This window comes from Lupinus angustifolius, chromosome LG12, assembly GCF_001865875.1.
Source record: "Lupinus angustifolius cultivar Tanjil chromosome LG12, LupAngTanjil_v1.0, whole genome shotgun sequence".
NCBI classification, from domain to species: domain Eukaryota; kingdom Viridiplantae; phylum Streptophyta; class Magnoliopsida; order Fabales; family Fabaceae; genus Lupinus; species Lupinus angustifolius.
In genome coordinates, this window is record NC_032020.1 from 11,514,625 (window position 1) to 11,524,100 (window position 9,476).

Here is a 9,476-nt window from a genome sequence, read left to right on the forward strand (position 1 = left end):
CATGCCGCGTTGTTATTATTGTAAGGTGATTGAGGTGATTTCCTTGTGACTTGCTGATAATTTAATAATATATTTATATATAAATTAATTTTAACAATGGATAAAGCTTAAAGTATAATTAGAAAGTACACATAATTCATAATGACTAATGATAAAATGGATAAAGCTCACTTCATTTTTCCCTAAATTAGTTTGAAACCTCAATCTCACACAACAACCACTCTAAATCTTTGACTTTTATTGCACCACCAGTGTATGATTAAATATATTTAATTAATTAAATTTCAATCTCTATTAATTCTGGATATTGGAAATTAAATGTTCAATTTGAATCAACATGTAATTTCAACTCTACTAAAATCAGCCATCCATCAACATAGTGTCTACAATTTTGGAACACTCTGCACATTATATTTTTAATAGTATTAAATTTAGGTATAATACCTTTAAGTACAGTACCTTAGTTACTTATGTTACTAATATCCAACCATGTTGGAACATTTATATAAAAAATTCAACTCAATATTATCTCAATTAACACTATTAAGTTACATTTAATTCTTATGCCTCTGAATTTTTCTTCGCTATTGTTTCACATTCCTCCTTCTTTATTCAATTGACATTGTTATCATATATAGACCAATAGTAACAAAATTTTATAGGAATGTGTTCACAACAAACCCCACCTTTATATTGTGTGTGCCTAACACAATTTTTCCTTTTGCCCTTTTCTTTGGGTTGAACTTTTTAGTTTTCACTCTTTCTGAGTTGCACATGATGTGTTTCATATGAACTTTATCTCTGGATTCTCGGCTTTAATTTTTATAAAAGGTCCAATTTTTGCTTATGGGTTGTGAGAATCTGTGCAAATTTTGGAGTTCATAATTGTCCATTGCAACAATCCTTGGATTTGAGTTCTATTACTTCTATATAAAAAACATTCAGAATTTACTATGATGTGAACATTCTTGACATAAACATGATTTCCTCTATAAAATATATATATAAATATATAAGATTTAAACAATGAAAAAAAACACAACCAAATCCTTCCATAAATGAACCTCTTGAGTCTGATTCCTTTCTAGTATTAGAGAAGTCAGTGCAACATTAAGATGGTGACTCATGTCCTAAACATAAATAAATACTTCAGATTTTAAATTAAAATTTATTTAATATCAATTAAATAAAAAATAAAAAGAGAAACATATAAGAAAACAAAGGGTGTGAAGCGGCAAAACCAATCATCCATGAAGAAGGAGAAAACAAAAACACAATGTGAATATATTCTTCCATATACACCTCACCTCCCTCCCTTTGTAGGTATTGGTCAATCTTCCTCTCTTCATTATCTTTGAAGCTAATTATGTTTTCTCTCATTATGTTAGGCTTCTTAATATATATTCATCTCCACAATGTTTATTCTCAACATGTTTGATTTTTTTAAATTAATAAGTTGGTTTATGAGTGCTACCTGTTTGAGAAAATACATAAAAATGTTTCATCGTGTATTTTTAGGAAATGGCTATAAATCTTATATTCACATTGATATACTTTAGATTGTACATAATCTATATTCATGATCATTAACCCAATTATTCTATTATTTTCAGAAAACATAGTCAATAGTATTCATGAAAATATTTTTCAAAAAGTAGAAGAGAGTGTCATTGACTATACACCACAGTTGGGAATGAAGTTTAAATATGAAATAGTCGCCAATAATTTTTATAATGAATACACTCAGAAATGTGGTTATGGTATTTGTCGAGAATATGCAAATAAAAGCAAAAAAAAGACGAGGTTGTTACTTAAAGAAAGTTCTCATAATCCAAATAGGGCAAACAAGGTGTTGACAAACGATAACATAAACCAAAACAAGATGTGAGGCACATATGATTATTTCACTCGATCGAAAGATTAATAAGTACAATATTGTTGCATTTGTAGTTGAACACAATATTTTGATTTTATCGGTATATTCTCGGCTAATACCAAAATCACATTCTCAAATTATAGGCGGCTACCTCAGATTCAAACTTTATTCCCAAGTGTGATGTATAGTCAATGACACTCACTTTTACTTATTATAAAATATTTTCATGAATATTATTGATCAAATTCTCTGTCCTTAAATACTCATATTTTATAAAAATGATAATATCATTGGGTTAATGATCAAAATACAGATTATGTACAATCTAGAGTAGTATATGAATGCAATTTAAAATTTGTAGGCATATTGTTAAGCAAAATACTCCTGACATACTTTTAGGCATTTTCTCAGACATATAGCACTCATAAAACAACTTATTGATTTACAAAGAATCAAACATGTCTAGAATAAGAGAATAATGTATCTCCTTATATAAGGAGATAACTTATTTCCTCTAGCCAGTAAAAAGGTGACATGTGTGTTATTTTGTTTATTTTTAAAAATATTTTTATAGAAAATGATGAAACATGACACATGTCATGATTTCACTGGCAGGAGGAGATAACTTATCTCCTTATACAAGGAGATACTCCATTCCCCTAGAATAAATACTGTAGATAAACATATATTAATAACTAGAATTTAATGATTGGGTTCAAATATAACAAAGAAAGAAAAAATGTGATGAATAACTAAAGGGAGGAAGGTGAGACGTGTATAGAGGAAGATATTGTCATTCTATTTTCATTTTCTCCTTCCTCTGAGGTTTAGTTGATGTTTTGCTGATTTAGACCCTTTTGTTTTGTTTTGAGTTTCTATTTTTTTATTTAATTAAATATTAAAAAAAATTCTAATTTCAAAATCTGAACCACTCATTATATTTAGGACATTATGATTTTAAAGCTTCAATAACCTCTTTAAACTGAAGATGATTTAGACTCCTCTCCTCTATGTCATTTAGCGCCAAAGAATATAAAGTATGCACTATGCATATATTTGTTTTTTTTTATAAATTAAGCATGCCTGTGCATATAATTTAATAATCGGGGGTCAATTCTGGCTACTAAACACGCCAAGATTCTTCGTTAACAACAAATTGCAAAATTAGTTAACTAAGATAAAGTGTCCATTGAAACATTTTACTATAAGCCACGTTATCCTCAATTAACAAATAGTTCAAAAACTGATACATCATGTTAAGTTAGCTTTATATTATATAGTTGCCAGTTTCTTTTCAACAGAAAATAAACATTTGCTATAAGTCTTTGCAGTTTCTATGTATTTTCCTTGGGTTATGGCCACAACAACAAAAATCACTAACTGAGGCTGAGAATGTGAATATAAATAGTTATCTTTCTAGAATGAAGAACCCATTCATTCTACAGCAGAATCTTTCTTTCTCAGCTTAGCCTTTCACATTATCTTCTAAAAATGGACAATGGGTATGGCATTTCTGGCAGTGGCATCAATAAGGGTAGTAGCAACGAAGGTTCTAATAGGAAGAAACTATTGATGAGCAGAGGAATGGCTATGGAAAATGAGAAAGAAGACATAAACAAAATGGCTGAAACATTCATCAAGATCTTCCACAAACAACTGAAGATTGAGAGAGAGAAATCATCTAAAGGTTTACTAATATGATAAACCAAGGTGCTTCAATTTGAGGAGAATAATAATGTAACTGTTATTTGGACTCTCTTCTCTCCCAAAGTTTGTATCATTATATGTACATCTCATTTTTTATTGGTTAGAAAAATAAAACATGAATTAAATATAAATTAAGTTTATATTTTCTAACTAATAAAAATGGTACATGAAATTTGAGTAATATACATCTTGGGACAGAAAATATGTTCCCCTATTACTTCACCAATAAGAAAGGTATAACCATTTATTAAGATTGAAGACATTAGTGACATATATAATATATAATGGTTGTATAAGTTTGAGATTTATGGAAAATTTTCAATATTTCACTAGAACATATTTTGCACAATATGGAATCTAATATGCTCTCTTCTCCTCCTAGCTAAAATAAAGATACAACTATTATCCAATTCTAGCATAAATAGCTTCAAAGCATGCCTAAGAAAGCTAATATCTTGTAACGCACAGAAAGAGTGAAACAACATTTTTACAATATTTGCTGATTGTAAAGGAATTACCTCATTCTAATGCCAAAATCAATAACTAACCTCATATTTACAAGAAAAGCACAATCTATTCCCCACATAAGAAAGTAGATAAACCTGTTTAAATTGATTATCTAAATAAACTATTAGGACTTAAACACATAAGAAAAGTTCAATTCAAAAGACTAGTCTATTAGGTGGGATAGCCTCATGTCTTAAGTATCATATTGAGTTTGTTATTCTACTCAATGTGAGACTCCTAACATTTCTGCCCTCATTAAGGGGTGACGTACTGATAGGGGTCAGGTGTATAGTAGACCCTATTAGGCAAATGTATGTTAGAAGGAATAAAAGACCTAACTAACTATGGCTATAAATAGTAGTTAGGATGGTTAATAACTCACTTTTGGAGAAATTGGAATTTGGGACTCGTTTAGGAAATCAGTTAGGGCAGTTATTTTATCTCATATAGTTCTCTATCTTGTATACACATTTTTAGTGAAATAATACATACTTCCTGATCAAAACCACATTGATCTTGCATCAATTCTTCTTCTATTCTATCTCTAATTCAAGATTCGATACCAGTGTTTATCACTGGTATCAGAGCACCAATTCCGGTGTCCTATAAAACCACGCTGAAATCGATGCGGGTTAAGATGAGGAGCATGGCGATAAGTAACGAAGATTGGGAGCAAGAGAAGGAAGAGATGTGAGCCATAATTGATTTGAATGAGGCGAGAACGAAGAAGACTGAAGAACTTCTTGCTACGATCACGACGAAGTTAGGGATTCACATCGACGATGCTGGCGGCGATGAAGGTAGCAAAGTCGAAGGCGATCGAGCACAGTCTGGGCGAAGAACCACCGATCAATGGCGCCGACTGGAAATTCCGGTGTTTGTGGGGGAAGACGCGTTTGGCTAGACTCGTAAATTGAAAATGTATTTTACTCCAAAACGTGTGTCGGAGAGTGAAAAAATGCAAGCCATTGTTTTAGCTTTGGAAGGGAAGGCTATGAGTTGGTTTCAATGGTGGGAGAAATGTAACCTCAATCCATCTTGGGAGGGGTTCAAGGTAGCGGTGATTCGAAGATTTCAGTCGTCAATGATTCAAAATCCTTTTGAGTTATTGTTATTGGTAAAGCAGACTGAGACTGTGGAAGAGTATGATGAAGAGTTTGAGAAGTATGTAGGAGCTCTCCGGGAGATTGATCAAGAATTCGCCAAGGGTATCTTCTTGAATGGGTTAAGGGAAGATGTACAAGCTGAGGTAAGGTTGTTTTAACTTTACACTTTCACTGTAGTAATTCAAAAAGCGATTATGATTGAGCAGAAAAATTTAATCGTGAACAAGAAAGGAAACAATTTTTACTCTTGACCATCTAGTTTCCAAAAGAACAACTCTTTTAGCAAGGTAGTAACTGTGGAAACAAGGGGTCAACTGGAAAAAAATTTGATGTCAGTGTATCCAGTAGTGACAAAAGCAGTGTAGGGTCAGCTAGTGTGATGGATGCAATTCGGGCTAGAGGAGGGGGGGGGGGGTCAAGCAACTCTCCTCTCGGGAGCAAAAATGCAAGAGAAAATGGAGAAATGCTTATGTTTCCAGTGTGATGAACCTTATCACATGGACCATCGTTGCAAGAATACGCAATTAAAAATGCTTATATCTTAGAAGAGGATGAAGACAACGAGGGGGAAGGGCAGGATGAACCGAGAGTTGGGGGGTTTTCTGCGTTGCAACTTTCTCTTTGCTCAATGGTGGGATTGACCTCGGTCGAATCTTGGAAGGTGGCGGGTAGAGTGGAAGGAGAGGAAACGGGTGAGGGATACAACTTTGACAAAAACGCTGCTGTCATTTGGTGCCATGATACAGGTGCTTAAGGAAGAAGGGGAAAGGGGTGGACATCTGCTGTCCCACAATAGTGTACCACTTCATGTGCCACTAATTGTGATTGGTCAGAAAAATAATTAATTATTAAAATTTTAATTTAAATATATTTTTTCAACCAATCATAAGTTGTGGCACATGGAGTGACACTCTTTGTGGGACAGCAGATGTGCTCCCAAGGGAAAGACTGATGTTGCATTGTGAGGAAACTGGTGAGCCAACAATGCCAGATTAGCATATTCTGGCAGTGGTGGATGAGGTGTTATAGCAGTTTGCGGGGTTTTTTTGAAGACCCACAAGGTCTCCCTCTGAGGAGGAGACATGATCATGCCATTCATCTAAAGGAAGACGATGAGATTCCAAACATTCGACCACACAAGTATCCACACTACCAAAAGACTGAGATTGAAAGGTTAGTGATGGAAATGTTGCACATTAGAGTTATTAGACCGAGTATAATCCTATGCTAGTCCTATTAATGTTGCACATTGGAGGTTTTGTGTAGATTACCAGTGTCTAAACAAGGTGACAATTCTGAATAAATTTGCTATTCTAATTATTGAGGAGTTGTTGGATGAACTAGAGGGGCCAATATTTTTTCTAAATTGGACTTGAAGTCGGGATACCATCAGATCTGTATGCGTGAGGAGGACATAGAGAAGACTACATTCCGAACCCATGAAGGACACTACGAGTTCTTAGTGATGCCTTTCGGTCTCACTAATGCACCTTCCACTTTTCAAGCACTCATGAACGAGGTTCTCAAGCCGTTCTTACAAAGGTTTGTACTGGTTTTCTTCGACGACATATTGGTCTTTAGTAATGACATAGTTGCTCATGTGGGTCATTTACGGCAAGTGTTAGAGCTCATGCATAAACATAGTCTCAAGGCCAATAAGAAGAAGTGTAGCTTCGAGCAAAATCCTTTAGAGTATTTGGGTCACATTATTTCTGAGAAAGGGGTGGAGGCCGACCAAGCCAAGGTATAAGCGATGTGTTCTTGGCCCATACCGAAAGACATCAGGGGTTGAAGGGTTTCTTAGGATTCACAGGTTACTATAGGAGGTTTGTTCGTGACTATGGCATATTGGCCAAGCCACTCACTAATTATTGAAAAAAGATGCTTATAAATGGACTGCTTATGCCACATAAGGTTTTGAATTGTTGAAAAAAGCAATGACTGATTTACCTCTTTTGACAGTGCCTGATTTTTCCCAAGTATTAACGGTGGAGACCAGCACTTCTAGTAAGGGGTTGGGAGCAGTGTTGATGCAGTCGGGTAGACTGTTGGCTTTTTGGAGTCAAAGCTTGTCTGTGAGAGCCCAACAAAAGTCGGTCTATGAGAGAGAACTGATGGCGTTGGTGCATGCAGTTCAGCGATGGATACACTATTTGTTGGGTAGGCATTTCATCGTGAAGACGGATCAACGGAGTTGGAAATTTCTCAATGATCAGAGGTTGTTCACGGCTGAACAGTTCAAATGGGCCGTGAAGCTGATTGGTATGGACTTTGAGATACAATTCAAGTCAGGGAGGGAAAATGTTGTGGCTGATGCTTTGTTCCGAAGGGAAATGTATGCTGCAATTTACTTGGTATCCTTAGATGATGCCGAAGTTTGGACACAAGAGGTAGAGCAAGATCCAAAGTGGAAGGAGATGATACAGGATTTGATGATAGCACCTCACTCTCATGTTGGGTTTGAGTTTAAAAAAGGCTTATTGTTTGTTAAGGGGAAGTTAGTGATTTCCCAATAGTCGGCCTGAATTCCTCTTATATTGAAGGAGTGTCATGAGACACCTATGGGAGGGCATTCAGGATTTTTCCGGACTTACAAAAGCGACTAGTTGCTTGTTCTGGAATGGCATGAAAAACGACATGAAGACATTCGTGGAAGAGTGTGATGTCTGTTAGAGGCATAAGTATTCCACATTGACCTCTAGGGGATTATTACAGCCACTACTGATTCCATCGCAGGTTTGGATGGATATTTCGATGGATTTCGTTGTGGGTTTACCTAGAGTTAGTGAGAAGGATACTATATTCGTGGTGGTATATAGATTGACGAAGTATGCCCATTTTATGCTCTAGGTCATCCTTACACGACGAAGGAGGTGGCTATGGTGTTTATCTAGGAAGTGGTGAATCTGCATGGTTTTCCGTCTTCAATAGTATCTGATCAGGATCCTATTTTTTTAAGCAGTTTCTGGAAGGAGTTGCTAATGTTGGCCAACACTCAGTTAAAACTCAGTACTTCCTATCACCCGTAGACCGATGGTCAAACATAAGTGGTCAACCGGTGCCTTGAACCTATGGTGTTTTGTGGGTCCTAAACCGAGCCATTGGCTTAAATGGTTATCTTGGGCGAAATTCTGGTATAACAATACGTACCATGGTGCAGCGGGTATGACCCCATTTAGGCCCCTATATGGCCGGGATCCTCCTATGTTGATCAAGGCATCCGAATTTCCTTCCAAGGTGGAGGATGTGAATCAAATGCTTCGACAACAGGATGAGACGTTGACCGAGCTCAAAGAAAATTTGTTGAGAGCTCAATATTAGATGAAGAAGCATGCGGACAAACATAGAAGGCATGTGGATTTTCAGGAAGGGGACTGAGTGTATCTAAATATTCAGCCATATAAGTTGAAGTCCTTGGCAGTTAGGCCTTATATGAAGTTGGCTCCTCGATTTTACGGTCCTTTCCAGGTGATTGGCAAGGTGGGGGCAATAGCTTATAAGCTAGAGTTGCCAAGTCCCTCTAAAATACATCATGTTTTTCATGTATCCTCGTTGAAGAAGGCACTCAAACCCAATCAACATTCACAACCTCTACCTTCGATGTTGAATGAGGAGTATGAGCTAGAAGTGCAGCTGGAAGATATAGTGGACTGGAGGGAGATACAACAAGGACAGATTGAAGTTTTGGTGAAGTGAGCAGAGCTGCTCGAATGCAATAATTCATGGGAGATAGCAGCTTTATTACAGGAGAAGTTTTTTTCTTTTCCCTTTGAGGACAAGGTGGCTCTTTTAGGGGGGGGGTATTGATAGGGGTCAGGTGTATAGTAGACCCCCTATTAGTCAAATATATGTTAGAATGAATAAAAGACCAAACTAATTATAGCTATAAATAGTAGTTAGGATGGTTAATAACTCACTTGTGGAGAAATTGGAAATTGGGACTGGTTTAGGAAATCAGTTAGGGCAGTTATTTTCTCTCATATATTTCTCCCTCTTATATACACATTTTCAGTGAAATAATACATACTTTATGATCAACATCACATTGATCTTGCATCAATTCTTCTTCTATTCTATCTCTAATTCCATATTCGATACCAGTGTTTATCACGTACACGATGACTTTCACTACATCAACACTAGGCCTGATGGTAGCTATTTCTCTTTTGACGGTTTACCAATTAGTATTTGTTAATGTACAACCTATGGGTAACCTTTTATAACCTTTTCTGTGATACAACCCTCAATGAAACACATAAGGAAAACCCAATTAAAAAAAC